The sequence below is a fragment of the Gopherus evgoodei genome, chromosome 2 (assembly GCF_007399415.2).
Source record: "Gopherus evgoodei ecotype Sinaloan lineage chromosome 2, rGopEvg1_v1.p, whole genome shotgun sequence".
NCBI lineage: Eukaryota > Metazoa > Chordata > Testudines > Testudinidae > Gopherus > Gopherus evgoodei.
In genome coordinates, this window is record NC_044323.1 from 6,474,219 (window position 1) to 6,496,147 (window position 21,929).

Sequence of the window (21,929 nt, forward strand, 5' to 3'; positions counted from 1 at the left end):
TTCTTTGCCCAATAAATCATCCCTGGGATAGGTACAAAGGGTGAGGAATACATGGCATCCAGGGAGGTTGCTGCTCTAATGATGATAATGCTTTGCATTTCCAAGGCACTTTTCATCAGTGGATATCAAAGCACATTACTAGGGCCCTACCAAAATCACGGTCCATTCTGGTCAATTTCACAGTCATAGGATTTTAAAATTAGCCAATTTAACTGTTTCAGATGTTCACATCTGAAATTTCAGTGTTGTAACCGTGGGGGTTCTGACCCAAAAGGAAGTCATGGGGATGGGGGGAGGGTCTCAAAGCTGTTGCATGTGGGAGGGTGTCACAGGATTGCCACCATCACTTCTGCACTGCCTTCAGAGCTGGGCTGAAGGCAGCAGTCATGGAGCTTCCTGCAGCCAATTAGGTACCCAGAGCTGGCTCTGATCTCCCCCCAAGAGCAGCCATGTAGGAGAAGAGGAAGTCCTATCCCTCCCCAGCCCGGAACTAGCAGCTGGAGCCTAGTGCATGGTAGGAGCCCCCAGCTGGGATACCCCCAGCTCTGCCTCTTCCCCTGCCCTCCAATAGCTAGATTCCATGGGGAAGATCTGATTTCACGGTCCATGATGTATTTTTCATGGCCGGGAATTTGGTAGGGCCCTACACATTACTGGCATGAATGAACTAGCACTCACCACAAGGTGGGTATGTATCATTATCAGAGATGTGCCAGAGCCAAATTCCCAGCACTGTCCACTTTGGAGACGTCTGGATTCACACCCTCCCTTTGCATCTCAAACACCTCTTTCATTATTATTCCCGCCAGAAGAGAAATGTTACCTTTTCTAAGAGCCTCACACTCCCTTGAGGGATGGTCGCCAACGCTAAAGGAATTCCTAAGTGAAGCATTTTTGTAAAATGGCATGTTCCCTGCCCTTTCATCTTCTGAATTCAAGGCCAAACCCAATGGTGTCTCACCCAAACGGCCACAAAATCAAGAGTTTTCCAAGCAGTCAGAAAGAATCCTTACTTAAGGCTGCATCAGTCTTTCCTATTACTCAGACTGGCCGACTGTGCAGTATTAGCATAAACAAACGGCCTCAAATGTTATGGCTGTTTCCTAGGGCTTGTATCGCAGTCTCTTGGTTGGTTTGGAGCTGATGCGCAGGTTTTCTGTGTGTCTCAGGCAGCCCCGAATCCCCGAGGGGCATCCTAACTAACAGCATCTGTTCAGCATGATGAGGAGCAGTGTGAACTGCCCTAGCATGATACCATCTATTTGTACATAGCAAACCTCATTGCAGAGCCCTGGGGAGACAGAGTGGGACGTAAGCTAGAGAGAACGCTGAGCGGGGAGATTGAAAGTGAGGGGTAGTCTTGATGCTAAAGCCCTGTATAACATTCAGAAATTCAGGACAGCACCTCCAAACAACAGCCCTCTTGTGCTGTCATCAGACGGAGGATCTCCCGCATGGCAAAGTACAGTCATCTCTGTAGGCCAGATCACCTGCAAAATATAGCGTCCCAGTGAGAGGCAGCAGTGACGGTGCTCTCTGTGAGCAGGGGCGGTGCTGTGATGACGGCAGTGACAAGATCTCAGAGCAGGTTAGAACCCCTCCAAGGCCACCTACAACCTCCTCTTACCCATGGGTGAAGTGATTCATTATCCCTCACTGCAAAGGCAGCGGAAAAGCCCTGTTCAGGGCCTCTCCACGTTCTGCAAACTGTTTGGTTTAGCTGATGGTTGCTTTGGGGTTTGAATGAGTTCAGTGCTAGCAGAAGGTGTCAGATTTTCAGGCCTGGAGGCTGCTTTCTCCTGTTTATCTACAGAAGACAAGGTGGGTGAGGTAATATCTTTTATTGGCCCAACGTCAGCTGGTGAGAGAGACAAGCTTTCAAGCCACACAGAGCTCTTCCTCAGCTTCTCGCTCTCCCGAACAGAAGTTGGGCCAATGAAAGATTTTATCTCACCCACCTTGTCTGTCTAATATCCTGGGACCAGCATGACTACACCTCATCTCTACAGTTGAAGTACAGCAGCAATGCAAGTTTTGGTGTACTGCTCTTCCAGTGCACTTCCACCCTGGGATGGATGGACCACAGCTAGAAACAAGCGAATCATTCAGTCTCTAGTCACTGCTGAGACAGCCAGCAAAGGCCGATAACTGAGACATATGCCACTGAACAGTCCTCAGATAACCATTATTTTTGGTTATTTTCAGCCTGGGGTGGATTCAGATCAGTACGATAGAGATATAAGGCTCTGTAGCCCATCACCAATCCCCTAAGCTAGTCAGGTCCCCTTTGGTGTGTTACTATTACTATTCATGTATGTTGCACCCATGGCACAGCAGCTCCATTGTGCTAGGCACTGCACATACTACTCCTGGGGGAGTTCTGCACCAAAACATTAAAAATCCTGTGCACAATATTTTAAAATTCTGCACAATTCTGCATATTTTAATTGTCAAAATAACACAATCCCGCCAGTTTCAATTATTTTGGTGATTTATTTCAAAATACCCGTCACTAAGTATGTCTGTAACAAAACAGACAACCAAAGAGATTCAGGAAATGTTTTTTGACAAATAGATTCCTTACTAGGTGTATTAACACAGAACTTTGAGTAATAATTCATTTAAACGACAGTAAGAAGTATTTCCTGCACCCCTCAGCAGCAGTGCAAAGGCTTGGGGAGAGTCAAGTAAAGGAGGAGCTGGGGGAGCGGGAAGTAATTGCTGGAACGAGTCTGGCAGTGAACCTGGATGATTGCTGGGTGTGTGTGGGAGAAATATGGATTGGAGGGTTTGGTTTTTTGAGGGGGGGAGGGATTGTTAGGGAGTTGAGGAGCCTCCCCTCATGCAGACCCTGACCCCTAGCCTTCCCATTCAGACAGTCACATCTGCCCCTGTCCCCATGTGTCCCTGTGCCACCCTCCCCCATCCCCATGCACCTCCTCCACCAATCCAACTACTGGCACAGGTGAGGTGGGCATCGGTGGAGCCATGCTACTGGCGCTTTGAGGTTCTCTTCTTTTAATCCCACAGCATGAACCCTCTAGCACCCTCACTCAGATAGTGTGTCCTGCTGGGAGAAGACTTCTATGTATAAACTCTTCCTGACAGCTTAATGCGCCGTAGCTAAACGTTGTTTATCCAGGGAGGCTTCTGAGCTTTCCCTACAGTATATGTTTAGCTGTGTGCCAGACAAAATCTTTGTAAAGGGTTTTGGTCCATTATCCCTTGATAGGGATTTTTGTTCCATAGACAATACCTTGGACTCCAGAGTCTTAGCAGCAATAGATCTCACGGATATTGTTCATGGGCTTGAAGGCTGCAGGCTAGTGCTCCTCAGAAATACCCAGATCACTGGCAAAATAAATGACTGAGGCCCCAGGCCTGCAATGGGGCGGACTCCTGCACCCACCCTGAGTCCCAAGGACTTCAGGGAACTGCTGCACAGAGCCACTTGCACAATCCGGACCTAAGGGGCTGATCCTGTGAGTCGCAAGCACCTCCTGGGTGGTGCTGAGTGCCTTGCACTTGCATTGAGGTGGTTGATAGGAAGTCAGTGGGAGTTAACAGCTCTCAGCACCTTGCAAGGGGCTGTAAGCACCTGGCAGGATATTGGCTGTGATGGAAAACATCTTGCTCTATTGCTGTGTTAGCCCTGACTGGGGTCTCCTCTGGAGGAGACCTATGAATGCTTCCAGGTTGTTTAATTGCCCTGCAAGGTGTTCCTAGTTGTTGAACCCTCTTTAAAATGTTCTTTCCCAATATAACCCCCTGGGACTGTGATGGCCGTGCAGTCTGTGATGCTGAGCTGGGTGGGGGCAGTCACTAAAACAGCCATTTTCTTGAGTTTAAAGGACCTCTGTGCCAAGCAGTTGTTCTGGGGCTACAAACTCATTTGCATTTAGCTCCTTGCATGAAAGCTCTCTGCTGTCAAGTGCAGATGCAACAATGCTAAGCTGTTTATTAAATAGATGCTTTCTGAGTTCAAACAGCTTTAATGTGTGAATGATAAAGTCCATCTACACTAAGCAGCTTCTTAACGGAGGGTTTTATAATTTAGATAGGATGGTAGAGATGCTACCTCTCATAATATTGTAGCAAAAGCATTAAATATATAAATCCAGATTCACAAATGCTCTGAGATTCACTTAACCCCTCCCACCTCACCATACACTCACTATCAGGGGCCTGTTACAGCTCCTTGTTTCCCAAAGTGCATCTGTGCCAGCCGTGGCTCTGGGGTAGACTAGAGCAGCCTAGGGGCTGCTATGATTTACATCAGCTGGCGATTGTCCCCAGAGGACCTTTTCCCAGCTGGGAGCTAACACACTGTACTCCAGTCACACCATTTCCTGCCCCCCACACATCAATTTTGCCAGGTCTGTGTCTGAGGAGTGTCAGAGGCAAGCTGTGTTGGTGCTGCAAATTACCCCAAGTCAGCTGGCCAGATCCAACAGTTTGTGGCCCCTTTGCACTGCATGATGGCACAAAGTGCAGAAAGTAAGTAGAGAATCTGGCTCTTAACGGCGCTTGCAAGATACTTTCACGTTGTATTTGACAGCACAAGGCCCAGTTATACAAGTGAAGGTCCAGGCCTTTGGGAAGGGAAGACAGTCACTGGGAAGGCAGAAAAGTTCCTTTCCACTGTCATAGATTAAAACGGCTCCCCTTTTCTGAAGCTGGGTACCCCGAAGAAGCCTGCCATCAAGATGGGGCAGGATCATGATTGTCATCCCAAGCATATGCTTTGGATGGAGCTAAAACATGCAGGGATTACCCTGAATTTGGGCGACGTTACTTTCTCTACACTAGGCTTTTTGGCTAACATATCCCACCATTGCTATCGCTGGTGCAGCTCCCACTGCTGGGAGTGCTAGAGCAACCAAGGCTAGAGGCAGCCACTGGTGTTTTAACCATCATGTCATCTGGCCCTGCTCAGAGCAGGTTTATACAGCACTTAACACACCCAGTGGCCGCCGGCACCTTGTCTACATTAGCACTTGCTGTCACTACCACGGATACTACCCATGCCTGCTAAACTCCCCAGCTACACAGAACGACACCATGGAGTGGAATCCTTTCCCTGGATGCTCTCTGCAGCCTGCCTTCCTGCTCCATGCCGCTGATGCCAATTCCAGTGGAATCGTGCCTTCCCACCTGCAAAGGGAGCAAGAATTTGACCTAATTTTGTGTCAGTCAGCTGCTTTAGCAACATCTGCACATGTTAGTCTGCTCCAGAACTGGTTGCAGCACTGTCTATTAAACACTGAGTGCCAATGCATTGTGTAACCTTCCTCACAAAAGTGATTACAGCTCATAGTGGTGTCTTTGTATGATCCAGTTCATGATAACACAGCATTTCTATTTTATAGCAAGGAATTGTGATCATTGGAGACAATAAAATTGTCCACACGGCAGAGCCTAACCCAAACTAAAACCTCACTTTGCTTAAACAACCTGGGCCTGATTCTGATCTCGTACACACTAGTCTAAATCTATTGATGTCAGTGGGAATTACTCTGCATTTACACCTGTGTGACTAGGCATCCTTTATGGTTGTTCACAGGGATAGTGAGTGAGCATTTAAGGTTATGTGGCAAACTGGCAAATGCAAGAAAACTTGTGCCAGTAGCAGGGCCCAGTGGGGGCCAATTAGGTAACAGCGAGATGGTATCTTGTTCTGCCTAAATAGCGTTGTCCCGAGGCAGCGTTCAGAATGCACATCAAGTTCCTTTTAAAATCCAGGAACTTGTTTGGGACACTTCTTTATTTTTCCCTTCCAAATTCCAAACATTCCTGCTAGAGGCTTTGCTTGCCAAGTTTAATTCCAGTGCAGATTTCTGTAGGTGAACTACAGACTAATGGAAAAATCATGACAATTTTTATTACAGTGGCAGTTGCCAACAGAAGGAAGTGAAGTAAAATCAACCAGAGAGTTACACCAGGCCCGTTTCTGTCCCTACACCAATGTAAATCAGCATCACTTCATTGAAGTCAGAGGAGCTGCACCGATTGATACCAACTGAGAGTCTGGCCCGTAGAGCCAGATTCAGAGGTGATGTGTGAGGTGGTGAAAAGTAGACATCAGTGAATCGGTCTGGGGGGGTTTAAACTGGTGTAACTGACGCATCAAGGGGCCAGAAGAAGTTGTATGTTAGGCTATGTCTACATTACAGCTTGTTGGCAAAACTATGTCGCTCACGGTTGTGAATACCTGACCTAAGTTACACCGACCTAAGTGCTGTGTGCACAGCGCTATGTCTGGGGGAGAGCTGTCATAGCTTCTGCTGTTGGCAGAGGTGGTTTTATTGTGCGGATGAGGGGAGCTCTTTCAATCAGCATAGAGCGTCTTCACCAGACACGCTGTACATGTAGACATGGCCTTAGTGGGGGAGGGAGGAGTTGCCTAATTTAACATACACCTCTTTTCCAACCACTTAGAAGTTGCTTTTTCCACGACCCATCTCTCCTCCAGACCCCAGACAGGTAAGTCATATCAGCTCTGATTCAGTTAGACTCCGTAGGTTACTACCTTACACTCACTGCTGAGCATATGTTGCCATGGCCTGCATGCCGAGAAGTCCTTAATACAAAACCTCCTCCAAATCTTATGCAGCAAACAAAAAGATTTTCTTTATTATGTTGCAACAACAACATATTTCCCCTTCCTGATGTAATCATTAATAGATACATGTAAACGAGCTCTTGAGATATGACGAGATTACAAGTTTGGTTGACAAAGGTAACTGCATAGGTGTAATATACTTAGGCTTTTGTAAGGTGCTTGACTTTAGTACCAATGACATTCTGATTAAAAAGTAGCATGGTACAATATCAATAGACCACATGTTAAATGGTTTAAAACTAACTGCCAGTCTCAAAAAGTAGCTGTCAATGGGGAATAATCCCTTAATGGGGTGTTTCTAGTGTGGTTCCACAGGGATTGGCGCTACGCCCAGTGCTAGTCTCATTGTTGCCAGCAAGCTGGAAGTAAAGATAAAATGTCGGAAGACAAAATTTGAGAATGACACAAGGGTTGGCAGATGGTAAATGATGAGGACAGGGCAGTTGTACAGAGAGCGATCCGGATCAGTCAGTAAACTGGGCCAAAGTGGATTTTAATAAAACCTAATGCAAGTTTCAGCCATCTAGGAACGAGGAATGCAGGCCAGACCTACAGAATGGGGGGCTGTATCCTGGAAAGCAGGGACTCTGAAAAGGACTTACGGGTCATAGTAGACAAGCAACTGAATATGAGTTCCCAGGACCATGCTGTGGCAAAAGGCTAATGTGATCCTTGTATGCAGGGGTGCTGGAACAGTTTGTACAGTGGGGGTGCTGAGAACCCTTGAACCAAGCTGTAAACCCTGTATGTGATGGGAACCACTTCAAGCCAGAGGGTATGGTAGCACCCCTAGTTCCAGCATCTATGCTTGGATGTATAAGGCAGGGAGTTGTGAGTAGGGGCAGGGTAGTGATTTTGCCTGTGTGGGGGGCATTGGACAGAACAATACTAGGATAACGCATACAGTTCTGGTGTCCACATTTTGTAAATGATATTTTAAAAACTGGAGCTACAAGAGCCACAAAAAGGTCTTACAATGAGAGACTTAAGGAACTCAATCTGTTTCTTATGAATCAGAAGGTGGAGAGTTGAATTGATTAGTGTGTAAGTACCTTCAAAGAGAAAATTCTGGGCACTAAAGGGTTTTTTGATCTAACAGACAAGGCAGAATAAGAACCAGTGGCTGGAATTTAAAACTGGACAAATTCAAAGGTGAAATTAGGCAAAGATTGTTAACCACTGGAAGAAAGTACCAAGGGAAGTGGTGGATGTTCCATCTCTTGATGTCTTCACATCAAGACTGGATGCCTCTCTGGAAGATACCAAACAGAAGCATTGGGCTCAATGCAAGTGTAAAAAGGTGAAATTCTGTGGCCTGTCATATGCAAGAGGTCAGACTAGAAGACCCGATAGTCCAGGGGTGGGCAAACTTTTTGGCCTGAGGGCCACGTCAGGGTATGGAAATTGTATGGCGGACCATGAATGCTTATGAAATTTGGGGTAGGGGTGTAGGAGGGGGTGAGGGCTCTGGCTGGGGATGTAGGCTCTGGGATGGGGCCAAAAATGAGGAGTTCAGGGTGCGGGAGACGGCTTTGGGTTGGAGTGTGGGGGTGAGGTGAGGGCTCTGGGATGGAGATGAGGGATTTGGAATACAAGAGAGGACTCTGGGCTGGGATCGAGGGGTTCAGAGGCCAGGAGGGGGATCAGGGCTGTGGCAGGGGATTGGGGCCTGGGGAGGGCTCAGGGGTGCAGGCTCCAGGCAGCACTTAACGCAAGCAACTCCTGGAAGCATGTCCCCTCTCCGGCTCTGAGGTGTGGCCAGGCGGCTCTGCATGCTGCCCTGGCCACAGGCACCACCCCTACAGCTCCCATTGGCCAGGAACTGCAGCGCACAGAGCCACCTGGCCACTCCTCCACGTATTACATAGGAGCCGGAGGGGGGTCATGCTGGCTGCTTCCTGGGAGCCACGCAGAGTGGGACAAGCCTCCAACCCCACTCCCTGGCTGGAGCGCCGTAGCAGGGCAAACCTCCAACCCTGCTGCCCAGAAGGAGCTGAGGCCAGATTAAATGATCTGAAGGGCTGGATATGGCCCGCGGCCCTTAGTTTGCCTTGCGATAGTCCCTTCTGGCCTCAAACTCTATGAATCATACATACCCCTTTGTGTTTGCATGCGAAGCAGTTCTCGAGACTATAAGGATATTGCCAGGAAGAGATGAGTTCAGGAAAAGTAGGAAGTATTTCAAGGAAGATACTGCAATTCCCTAAAGCATGTGTTTACATCTGTTTAAAAGCCATTTTTAGAACAGTGGTGCCTCCAATAAATAGCTGCAGTTTCCTGAGTTCAGCTAAGGCACTGCATGTCCGCAGTTTCAAAGAGGGAATATGGCTATAGTCTGACTAGCCCAATATGTGCTTGATTTATTTACGTTCACCATGTACAAAGAGTCAGAGCTGCAAAATTGTTATTACTCTTTCTCTTCCGGAACCTCCTAGAAGCATTATTGTGCTAGGCCCTGTACACCACAGAATCATAGAATTGTAGGGCTGGAAGGGACCTCAAGAACTTATTTAAGACAAGCCCCTAGGACCAAGTAAACCTAGACCATTCCTGCCTGGTGTTTGTCCAATCTGTCCTTAAAAACCTCCAGTGACGGGGATTCCACAGTCTGTCTTGGCAGCCTGTTCTGGAGTTTAACTACCCTTAGAGTTAGAAAGTTTTTCCTAATATCCAACCTAAACCTTCCTTTCTGCGGATTAATCCAATTACTTCTTGTCTCACCACCAGTGAACATGGAGAACAATTGAACCTCAGCCCTCATTATAACAGCCCTTAACATATTTGCTCAGCTTCCTTTTCTCTAGACTAAAATGTCCTTTTTTTAAATCTTTCCTCATAGGTCAGGTTTTCTAAACCTTTGATCATTTTTGTTGCTCCCTTCTGGACTCTCTCCAGTTTGTCCACAAAGTGTGACACCCCGAACTGGACACAGTACTGCAGCCCAGGCCTCGCTAGGGTTGAGTAAAGCAGAACAATTACCTCTCATCTTACATATGACACCCCTATTAGTACACCTCAGAATATTAGCCCTTTTTTGCACCTGGAGGGGACAGTAGCAGCCTCTGTGCAAAACATTTGCTCTGCCAAGGGAGTCTTCCAAAGAGAATGTTACGATAAAACCACCATTTTCTCTTGTGTCTCTCTCCAGGCAGGCAGAATGCCCTTCATCCATGCTGCAGAATGACAGGGCTTGACTCTCTTATCCATCCCCCAAGCTTGGGACCTGAGTGCTTGCTGACCTGAGTCAGGCTGTGTGTGGACAGAAGGGAAGCTTGGGTTAAACCTGAGTCAGAGGTTGGGCTTAGTGTAGACAAACTTGTAAAAGCCAGTGATAGAATAAAATACCTGTCAGGAAATTTCTAATCCTAGGCAATCTTTTTCCTTTTGTCTCAATTGTCTGAATTCAAGAATACCTGTTTCAGTGCCATAAAATTCCACTGTCACCTAAACCTTAATCAAAAATAAATTAAAACAAACCTTCACACTTGAGTTTTTCATATTTCATTTTGATTTTGTGAAACTGATCCAGTTCCCCCCCCCCAAAACCAAAACAAAACTGGTGAAACTTTATGGGTTTCATTTGATAAGTAGGATTGTTATCTGAGTGAAAATTTGATGAAAGAGTACTTAACACATGTAATCGGAATGAATGAAAATCCAGAAGGAGAAGATTATAAAAATTAATATATTTTTCTAATGTGAACTATGTGATATAAAGATTCATAGACTTTTCAGGCCAGAATGGATTATTATGATCATTATTCTGACCTCTAGCATAATACCAGGACATAGAATTAGATTTATTCTTCTCTAGAGAATAGTAATTGAATTAATATTAGTGTTTCATTGGAGTTCTGTAGAGAACTACAAAAACATGAATGGTGTGGAGAAAGTGAATAGGCAAGTGTTATCTACTCCTTCACATAAAGCACAAACCAGAGATCACCCAATTAAATTAATAGGCAGCAAATTTAAAACAAATGTAAGGAAATACTTCTTCATACAACGCACAGTCAACCAGTGAAACTCATTGCCAGAGGATGTTGCGAAAGCCAAAGTATAACAGGGCTCAATAAAGAACTGGACAAGTTCATGGAGGATAGGTCCATCAATGGCTATTAGCCAAAATGGTCAGGGAGTCAACCCCATGCTAGAAAAGCGATGCCTTGTGGCGTCGGGTCTGCATTGTTTTGTGTTTGCTTTCTGCTTTGCATGAAAGAAGATACAAACTGTTCACAGCAGTATGTATATTTCTGGCATTCTCTGTTCTTATCTCTAGATATAAGCAGAAAAGCACTGGCGTCCGCAAGACCTGTTGCTTTTGGTGATATGAATTGAGTGAAAGCGTAATGGCTTGATTTTTCTATTGCCTTGCATGTTGGGTAGCCACGTATTCTTGTGCCATGTGAGTACAAAGTGGGTATAAAACACTGTCATTTGGATTTGTTTTACACCTATCTTGTACTCGGTTGGCACAGATGTAAATGGCAACCCATACTGTACAGAAGGGCTTAGTATAAATTGATGGAGCACTACAAGTCTGGTGAAAAGACAGAAGACTGGCACCAGTCTATCAGGCCTTTCATCTCTAGGTTACTGGTTCAACTCCAACAGGACCTGTAGTGACTGGAAGTCAGACTTAGCTGCTGGTTATTTATAAATAACTAATAATACTGTTTGCTTGTGTACAGCTCGGTCCTGCCCCCAGTGGAGTTAATGGCAATTTTGCCATTGTCTGGAGTGGGAGTGAGAGTGGAAGCACGCCAATCATACCTTTCATCTGAGGAGCTCAAAGCACTGAATGAAGAGAAATATTTGATGGCCTGTGTGAAATGAGTTTGAGGTCTCTGTTCAGCTGCCAGTGGATAGGTGTCCCACTGTAACTGTGCCACCATAATTACCAGTGATCAGCACATTGGCTGGCAGTGCCAGAAGATGTGGGCCATGGACTGAACTCCCATCTCATCCCTAGAGCTGATCCCTTCAGCTCAGGCCTGAGGCACATTCAGAGAGCAGTGGGGCCATGTTCCACTCTGATGCACCCCGAAACAACAATCCCAAGACACAAGGAAATTGAAGCAAAATGCGGTGAGAGGTGGTCAATCCAAACATGTAATAACCATGAAATGACTAAGTCAGCAACAGTCTGAGCAAACATAACAACAAGCCAAACACACACACACGAATCATCCCAGGGCAGGGAGGAGTTCACTCTGTTGTTGCCCATGTTGCCTTCATTGGGAACCAGGCATGTGCACTCAAGGGCAGAATTTGGCCGTAGGCATGTTGCAAAGTGGGTTTGTCGTGTTGTTCGTGTTCTTTCAGCTGAGTTCCTATCCAGGCACTTCAGATCTGTCACAAAAGGTTCCATGGAGCCTGTTGAGACATGAAGGGTCATTGTATTGTTGGAAGCATTGCTGTTCAGTACAAAGAATGTAGCCTCACTTCTGTCTCTGGAAGGAAGAGTGCGGTGGCCGTCGAATCAAAGCAGCATTTTGTTCTAGCTGCTTAGGCCGGTTTCATTTCTGTTCCCTGGCAGCTTAGCTATTGGGGGCACCACTGGCCACATCACCAGTGATCTGCAGCATTTATCAGCCCACAGACTCCTGTATTCAGGTGACTGCAGAGAATCCAGAATCCAGACTGAATCCTGGTAGCGATTACAGCCTTGGTCTGGGCACCTGTTAGATTTCATTAGCTAAGCACAGCTGGGCTGATAAGTAGTTGGATGGGTGATCCAAGGAAACGCGAGGTGCTTTCAGGGGTTGACTCAGTATGTGGCACTCTTCCCTCTGAAACTGACCCAATACCCCAGCACGATGCTTGGGGACAATGTGCTTCCACGGGTGCTGTCTTCCAGATGAGACCTAAACCCAAAGCCCTGACTACTTACGGTCGTTATAGATCCCATGGACTTTTTCTCAAACTTAAGTGTGTTTACCCCAGTGTCCTGGTCATATTTACATTCATCTAGCTCACATTTCCCCTGTATTGTCAATGGGATATAAAGTTCTTTTGCACTTCCTGTCTCTGGAGATGGCAGCATTTGAGCAATGGGTTAAATGATCCCTGTGTATGGTTTGTATATCATTTTAACTGTAAGGACTTTTAGACCTTCTGCATGAAAATCACAGGAAGATGCTGTAAGACTCTGCATCCTCCATCTGCAAAACCACAGGTGCCTACAAAATGCTAAAGGAGAGTCCCTGGTAGCAGTACAGGGCTTATGACAAACAGATGATCATTTCCAACACCATCCAGTAGAGGGTCATGGTGCACATATATGCTGGCCAGTGCATTGTACTGTTCATATTATCAGTTGAAACCGCTTATGCCATGTCCTTGAACTGTTCCAAAAGGTGCTGTTACTTTCAAATCGCAGTGTGGACACTCAGGCGCAGGCTTGGAAACACTGAGTCCACAAGCCTGGATCCCACAGACCTGGATTTACAAAGCTGTGTCATTGTACCCATAGTTACTCATCTCCCTCTCTGGCTAGCATTGCATTTTGCAGTGTCTTTTCCCCTCTCTAATTCTTTGTTGACTCTATCGCTGTTGCTTCCTGCCTTCTGCACAGGAATTACCTCCTATGCAAACTTTCTGCCATAACTTTCAGTCTATTCTTAGCTACTATATTGAAACCAAATTCTGATCCTATTGAAGTCAAAATGGCAAAACTCCCATTGACTTCAGTGGGGAAAGGATGGAGCCCTGAGATGGGCAGTAGGGTAGATTTCAGGGCTTGGTTTCTGCTTAATCCGCAGCTTTGTGTTGGCGTTCATACAAACTCAGATTTCTTTTTTTTCCCCCTTTCTGAGAATAAGCCAAGAAGCCAGGCATAGTTTTCAAAGTCTCCTAGAAGCCTTGGCGCTGCCTACAAAGGGAATGGAAAAAGTCTGTGTTCTGCTTGAATACCGAGATCTCAAACAGCATGAGTTTTTAGACGAATGCAATGCTCATTTCAGAGGAAGCCTAAGTCATTAGCACAGTGCAGAATGGCCTGAAATGGCTTTTTCTTATTAAGGTGGTAGTTTTTATGTTTTCCACACATGGATCTTTCATCGACATATGTTTTCCATATGTTCCTTATTAGGCTTGCTTCCTATCTCACAAATCTGTTACTGCCGCCATGAACTTATGCGATTAACTTGCTTAAGAAAAACACAGCAACATTCCAGGCAGTATTCCTAGGAAAGCCCTGGGCGACGGGTTTTTTAACGTTTTTATTCCTGCTTGTGTGGCATGTTCCACCTCGTCGCACCTTTGGAGTCCCTTGTAAATGAGGACACTGGAATTCGTTCCTACCTGCTCTGTTCAATCTTTGTTCCAAGACCTTTCTATAGATATTAGAGAAAGGGGAGGAGGGAAAATGGGACACTGCTTTTAGCCGTTTTCCTGACACGTCCAGGCAGGATTCTCGGGGGATGGGCGCTTAGCTGTCAGAGAGGCGGAGACCGACAGGATGTTTAAATACTTACCATAAAGTCTCCTTCCCAGCTGGCAGGGTATGGGTTTGGGGAGACGTCGGGATGTTTGTCTATGGAAAGGAAAAGGACACTGATAGCAGGAAACTTTCTGATGCTTGGTTGGTGGGAGAGCCCTCAGCAAGAACCACAATGTCTCCGTGAGTAGCTTTTCCATAGCACTTTCCCTTCAGTTTAAAGGACTGTACAATGCTGTGTGTGTGAGACCAGAGCAGGAGGGTGAACAGATTGGCTTTGAAAATCAGGAGAGAACTCTGGCTAACCCAGACTTTTCTTATTTCACTTATTTTACCATCTATTTTAAGAGTTCCTTTACTTCCAGATTCTCTTCTCCGTTACACCGTATGACCCTAGTGTAGCCTGCATCGATGTAAACGAGAAGAGAATCTGAACCCTCAAGCCAGCCCCTGCTCTCAGTTACTTTTTCACCCACATAAGGGCTCTATCCAAAGTTCACTGAAGTTGGTGAAAAGATTCCCATTGATTGTCATAGGCGTTGGATCAGGCACTAAAGGGAGTAAAATCTGACTCCCCACCCCCAGTCTGTGTTTAATTATCTAGGAATGAAACATTTACTCTGTGTGCATTTTGTAGGCTGGATTTGATTTTCGATTCATAGATTTTTCAATCCGGAAGGGGCCATCCGATGATCTAGTCTGAGTTCAATGGTAGGGAAGCTGTATAATCTAGCCCTCTTACCCACCAGTGCAGAATTGTTCCTTACTGTTTTGTCCAGTGTAAGTGGCCTACATAGGCTCTTATATTGTACAGTGGAGATACATGGGTGCCTATATGGAAAATACACATTGTTTTTCTTTTTTGTTCTTTAACAGCGTGCATCACTGGGAGACGGTGCATGACATTTTCACAATATTGTCCTGCTGGTTAAGCTAAATTGATATTTGAAAATATAAAGGGAATATTTAAAAAAAAAACCCTTTCAATTAAAGCCCTCATAATTATATTTGGCAGATATATAGTTTTTTACTCGGTTGTGCAGTTGCAAAAATTAAACTGAGCATTACAACTGGAGATCGAATGTTCCAAGTGTCTCTTTTCATTGTCTCCTGGGCAGGTTATATTACTCACAGCTATTTTGCCTCGAAAGGTAGGTGGACTCATAGCATTATAACGTGGCTGTTGAAATGTATGAATTTGCCTGGTTCTCCCAGAATGATGGAGGCAAAACTATTGCACTGGGAATTAAAGAAGCTACTACAGGCAAAATTAGCCCCTAATCCTGCATTACACTTAAACACGGGTTTAAGGGCTTGCAGGAGCTTTAAAGTACACTGGACTCAATTTACGCTGATAACCAAATAGTTTGTTAAAAGTTTACATTGACTATTCTAGGAATCAAATAAGAGGGTTAATTGCTTGTGGTCAGAAGCCATTATTCCTTAATTAATTCAATTACTTTGCAATCTCTCCCGCGGGGGGCCCCCCCACCATTTGGCTTGTGAACATTTAAAACAGTTTAAGGCTCCCAAACCTGCTTCCACTGGTATTAATGGGACGTTTGCCAGTGACTTCAGTGAGAGCAGAAACAAGTCCTTAAATCCTTGCTTTGCAATCTGACCATGTAACCATACTGGTCAAATCCTTCTAGCCTTCCTCATGCAAAGCTCCCAGCTGAGACGACATTGAAGTCAGTGGGAATTTTGCCTCAGTCATCACTGTGAGATTTGGTCCCCTCTCTCTAGGAAGAGTGTGTATTTGACTGAGGAAGGGCACAAGGAATATTTTTGATGGTAAACCACAGTTGACTGAAAGTCTGAAACCCATTTAATGAACAGTGAACTAAAAGGAAATGCTCTACAGTCCCACTGGCAGCCCACCGGCCACATCCAGCCCACAGGACAATTCCTTCCAGTCCTCAAGGCATCTGCTCCCCCAGAATACAGGGAGCATCGCACTGAAATGCAGCACGTGCCAGAGACCCACACCATAAAATGGTGTCCTTCGTGCGGCATGACCTCTCATACAGTGTGTGTGAGGATACGTCGCATGGAGGATGCCATTTTGTTTCTGTATGTGGCCCGCGGAGGTGCCATACAACTGCGCGTGCGGCCCACGTCATTGAAGAGATTGGACCATCCAAATTGGGGCCAAGTTTTTTGAAGTAGCCTCTAATTTTCTGCTTGCAATGAATTACAGAGGTAAATGATATCTAAGTATGAGCTGGATCAGACCAGTGCTCCATCTAGTTCGGTATCCTGTCACCACCAGCGGGCAGCACCAGGTACTTTAAAGGAAGATGCAAGTAGCCCTGAGTGGTCAATTATAGCATAGTCTACTCGGATAGGAAGTTTCTTCCTACCCTTCCTCTATTAAAAATTGACTGAATACATGGAATTTATGCCTGCAAGTAACTGAGCTTGTAATTTTGCCCACAATTGACAATGGATCCAAAACTAGATGCTGTGTTAAAGAGCCTTTAAAATTATAACCATTAGAGTTTAAAGAGCAGACAAAAATCACGTAAGATGGATAAGGTGGGTGAGGTAATATCTTTTATTGGACCAACTTCTGTTGGTGGAAGAGACAAGCTTTCGAGCTCCACAGAGGTCTTCTTCAGGTCTAGGAAAAGTACTCAGTGTGTCAGAGCTAAATACAAGGTGGAACAGATTGTTTAGCATAAGTAGTTAGCATATATTCTAAGGGAGTACGTCTGCGTACCCTTCCCAAACCAGACCAGAACAAGAGCTCTGTGTAAACTCAAAAGCTTGTCTCTTCCACCAACAGAAATTGGTCCTATAAAAGATATCACCTCACCCACCTTGTCTCACGAATATCTTGGGACTGATATGGCTACAACAACCCTGCAAACAAAAATTATGTAATGAATTTGAGGTGTTTTTCCTATTTGCTCTTGTGGTTCAACTCAGGAAATCCAGAAGTGGCATGAGTTGCTCTCTGCATTGTCACTGGATAACGTGATAGCATTTCCTTGAGTTACAGCTTAATTATGCTTGTGTCCGACAAAGACACTATGTAATTACCGCTGCTTAGTCTTTATGAAGCACCATGCAGCGTTTCACAGTAACTCGCAACAGAACTTTGTCCCCTACTTGTGTACACGATTATTATACAATACTTGTATTACTGGAGCGCCTCAGAGCCCTAATCATGGATTGGAATTCCATTGCTAGGTGCCGTATAAGCACAGAACAAAAAGGCGGTCCCTGCCTCGAAGAGCTTACAGTCTACCCTTTTAGTTTGCTGGGTTGGTTCATGTTCATGGCTGGAGATACACCATTTGACCAAGAAGGCTTTTGAGAGACATTGGGATTCAACAGCTAGACCTGTGGTGTGAGAGACAGGAGACATGGGTTCTACTCCCATCTCTGCTCCTGACCTGTTTTGTAGACATGGGCAACTGTTTTGCCTCTTTGCCTCAGTTTCCCTGGTCTGTAAAATGGGGATAAGACTGTCCTCCTTTGTAAAGCTCTTTGATGGAAAGTGCTAGATGATTATTGTTATTGGGAGTCTTGCAGCCAGTAGGATTTTAAAGACTGGTGGTTCTGTGTTTATAAAGGGCTCATTATGTATAAAGATAGTAGTAGGAAGGGGTGAGGGCTCTGGCTGGGGGTGCAGACTCTGGGGTGGGGCTGGGAATGAGGAGTTTGGGGTGCAGGAGGCTGCTTTGGGCTGGGACTGAGGGGTGCAGAGGGTGGGAGGGAGATCAGGGCGGGAGCAGGGGTGCAGGTAGGGGTGCAGATTCCAGCTGGGGGTGCGGGCTCTGAGCTGGGGCTGGGAGGTTTGGGGTGCAGGAGTGTGTTCTGGGCTGGGATCGAGGAGTTTGGACAGCAGGAGGGAGATCAGGGCTGGGGTTTGGGTGCAGGGAGAGGCTCACAGTTGCAGGCTCTGAGCTGCGCTTACCTCAAGTGGCTCCCAGAAGTAGTGGCATATCCCTTCTCTGTCTCCTACGTGGAGGCGCGGGCAGGCGGCTCGACACGCTTTCCCATCCACAGGCATCATCCCTGCAGCTCCCATTGGAGTGTGTAGGAATCGAAGCAGGGCCATGCCACTGCCTCCAGGAGCTGTGTGGTGCGGCCCCTGACCCAGCGCCGCGGCTGGAGTACCGGAGTGGGGACAAGATGCGTGGTGTGGCCCACAACCCAGCTCTGCGGCTGAGAGCACCGGAGCAGGGCAAGTCCTAGACCCTGCTCCCCAGTGGGAGCTCGCAGGCTGGCTTAAAACGGCTTGGCCCACGGGCCATAGTTTGCCCACCCCTGCTCTAGCTGGCTCATCAATCTCTGTCTCTGCTCTGACCCAACCACCACCAGGGTGGGGACAAAGTGCCAAAGTGAATCACAGAATCATAGAATATCTGGGTTGGAAGGGACCTCAGGAGGTTATCTAGTCCAACCCCCTGCTCAAAGCAGGACCAATTCCCAACTAAATCATCCGAGCCAGGGCTTTGTAAAGCCTGACCTTAAAAACCTCTAAGGAAGGAGATTCTACCACCTGTCTAGGTAACCCATTCCAGTGCTTCACCACCCTCCCAGTGAAAAAGTTTTTCCTAATATCCAACCTAAACCTCCCCCACTACAACTTGAGACCATTACTCCTTGTTCTGTCATCAGGTACCACAGAGAACAGCCGAGCTCCATCCTCTTTGGAACCCCCTTTCAGGTAGTTGAAAGCAGCTATCCAATCCCTCCTCATTCTCCTCTTCTGCAGACTAAACAATCCCTGTTCCCTCAGCCTGTCCTCATAAGTCATATGCTTCAGCCCCCTACCCATGAAAAAGATCAAGAAAGAAAGAAAGTGATTCAGACTCTTCCAGAGTGAATACAAGTTCAAACGTGGTATAAATATGCCATGCACTGCTACAGACTAGGGACCAGGTGGCTAAGCAGCAGTTCTGCAGAAAAGGACCTAGGGGTACAGTGGATGAACCTGGATATGAGTCAACAGTGTGCCCTTGTTGCCAAGAAGGCTAACGGCCTTTTGGGCTGTATAAGTAGGAGCACTGCCAGCAGATTGAGGGACATGATCATTCCCCTCTATTCGGCACTGGCGAGGCCTCAGCTGGAGTACTGTGTCCAGTTTTGGGCCCCACACTACAAGGAGGATGTGGAAAAATTGAAAAGAGTCCAGCGGAGGGCACATCTACACTGCCTCACAGTTCAGACCAAGGGGGTGTGAACAGCAGTGCCCAGCAAAGTGCTCTGCTGTGACTACCCCCACATGGATGCATTTTAGAGGTCTGGAGCTTATAGATTCATAGACTATAGGACTGGAAGGGACCTCAAGAGGTCATTGAGTCCAGTCACCTACCCTCATGGCAGAACTAAATATTGTCTAGACCATCCGTGATAGACATTTATCTAACCTACTCTTAAATATCTCCAGAGATGGAGATTCCACAACCTCCCTAGGCAATTTATTCCAGTGTTTAACCACCCTGACAGTTAGAAACTTTTTCCTAAAGTCCAACCTAAACCTCTCTTGCTGCAGTTTAAGCCCATTGCTTCTTGTTCTCTCCTTAGAGGCTAAGATGAACAAGTTTTCTCCCACCTCCTTATGACACCCTTTTAGATACCTGAAAACTGCTATCATGTGCCCTCTCAGTATAAACAAACCTAATTCCTTCAGCCTTCCTTCATAGGTCATGTTCTCAAGACCTTTAATCATTCTTGTTGCTCTTCTCTGGACCCTCTCCAATTTCTCCACATCTTTCTTGAAATGCGGTGCCCAGAACTGGACACAATACTCCAGCTGAGGCCTGACCAGCGCAGAGTAGAGCGGAAGAATGACTTCTCGTGTCTTGCTCACAACACGCCTGTTAATGCAGCTTGCGCTAATGAGGTGCACTTGCAAATCAGGCAGTAACCTCTCCTTGCATTTATCCATGTGTCTGAGTAGCTGTGCCCTGAAAAGGGAAAGTGGGGAGGCCCTATTAAAAATAAAGCTAATGCTAACCCTGAGCTGTATAATAATAATAGACTGTTCCTTCCCAGTCATCTGCCTCTTGCAAAACTCACATGCTTTTAAGTGACTGCTTTCTGTGTGATTCTTTAAGGGGTTGTATTTGATTTAAACTTTCTTAAGCACATGGTTTTCCAAAGAGTTTTAAAAAGCTCCATTATTCTGGAAAAAAAAAATCCTGCTCGTTTGCCTGGTTTTGTGTTTCTTGGCTCGCTTACAAAACAGGCTTCAGGAATCCGAGCGGATTCTGCAGGATGCTGAACATCCTCTAGCCCTTCAGCACCACCAGAATCAGGTCCGTAATTCATTCTGTCCTGTATCAACTGCTGCCCGGGTGGCACGAGTGAGCAGGATAGTGCAGGATTGCTGCCAGTTCAGAATATGGGGAACTCTGATACATCCACGTTCTCCACTGCCCTATAGTAATGTATAGGATCGCAAAACTTGCAGCCTGTTTCAAGACTCCGGTCTGAGGCAAATGAGGTTAAAACCAATAGGCGTGTCACCTCCATAAACTGAAATCCCCAAGCTCACTGCAGCTGGTTCTGAGTGCTTGCATCTTCTGACTCATGCCTCCAAACATCATTGTTGTTTATTGTTTACATTCCAGCTGTGTCTGGGAGCTCTAGTCATGAACCAGGACCCAACCGCTCTTGGAGCTGTACAAACATAGAACACTGTTGACGGTCCCTGCCCCGAGGGGCTTGCAGGGGTTATTTACCAAGGAAATGCTGTTGGAATGTACCCAGAGAAATCTATGGTACTGCAGCTGGGATTTGGGGGAGATTGGGACTGGCTGGGCAAGGAAACTGGGACTGCAGGTTGGAGGAATCTGGGTCTGAAAACCAATGATAGAAATGTGGGCGAGCAGGAAAGACAAGCCAGGAGCTAGAGTACTTGACTCGGACTTGGGAGAGCCACGTTCAATTCCCTACTGCTTCACAGACTTTCTGCATGACCTTTGGCACATCACTTAGCTTCTCCGTGCCTCAGTTCCCATCTGTAAAACGAGGATGATAACACCATTCTGCCTCTCTGGGGCGTTGTGAGGATAACGAGTCTTGGCTGCTCAGATCCTGCAGTGATGGGGGCCATGGGAGGGGGGTGTGGAGAGGAGAAGATACAGGGTCTTGGATAGCTAGCTCAGAGCGGGAGGTTGGGACTGGGTAGACAAGGAGAATGAGTCTGGGACAAGGAGCCAGAGATGGGGATGAGACAGGACTGGGGCAGGTTGGAGGAACAGGGCAGAAGAGTCCGATCCACTGGAGCACACTCCCATCCAGAGCCTGGCCTGGAACCCAGATTCCTGAGCCTCACCATCTCTCTGCTGTCAGCTATTTCTGTGAAACCCAATGGCAAAGCGTCCCTCTGGGAACCTGGTCCACATAGAGCAGTACAACTCACTCCTGCCATCAGCGACTCCATTGGCTCACGCGGCAGAGCTCTGTGAGGTGGATTAAAGGTTCCAGCCCTGCAGCGGACGCGTGGGTGTCAATAAGACGCCACATGATGGAATTTCTGGTTTTTTCAGTTTGCCTTTTTAAAAACCTAGGAAATTAACACACAAAACCCGCCAAAAGAACATTATTAGGGTTGTAAAGTCAAGCACACAAAGGTTGGGAAATGCCAGAATTAAGATTGCCTATGCAACCTTATCTCAGTTCCCTCAGATGTATGTATTATGATACCGTCTTTAATTACATGATCGCATACTGCTTTTTCCACAGACCGTCGGCCTCATTCAGTGAGCAGCCTGGACAGTGCCCACTTCGGGAGTGGCTCTTCGGTCGTTCCATGTGCAGCCCCATGACTTATGTACCACACACTGTTCAAACCTTGCTCTTAGTGATTTCCTTGTGAGCTTCCCCATGGTGCTCATCACTCTA

General features: G+C 46.5%; 1 protein-coding gene across 6 annotated transcripts in view; it reads left to right on the forward strand.

Annotated features, from left to right (window-relative positions):
• The window catches only part of GJC2 (gap junction protein gamma 2), a 140,940-nt gene that overhangs the window by 109,762 nt on the left and 9,249 nt on the right, over positions 1–21,929 (forward strand). The window contains exon 1 of one of the 6 annotated variants that reach the window (XM_030549882.1): positions 14,164–14,246. The exons of the other annotated variants lie outside the window; for them this stretch is intronic. The gene's annotated coding sequence lies outside the window, so the exon portion shown is untranslated. Of the gene's footprint in view, positions 1–14,163; positions 14,247–21,929 lie in introns of those variants that run through there. 6 annotated transcript variants of the gene reach the window in all.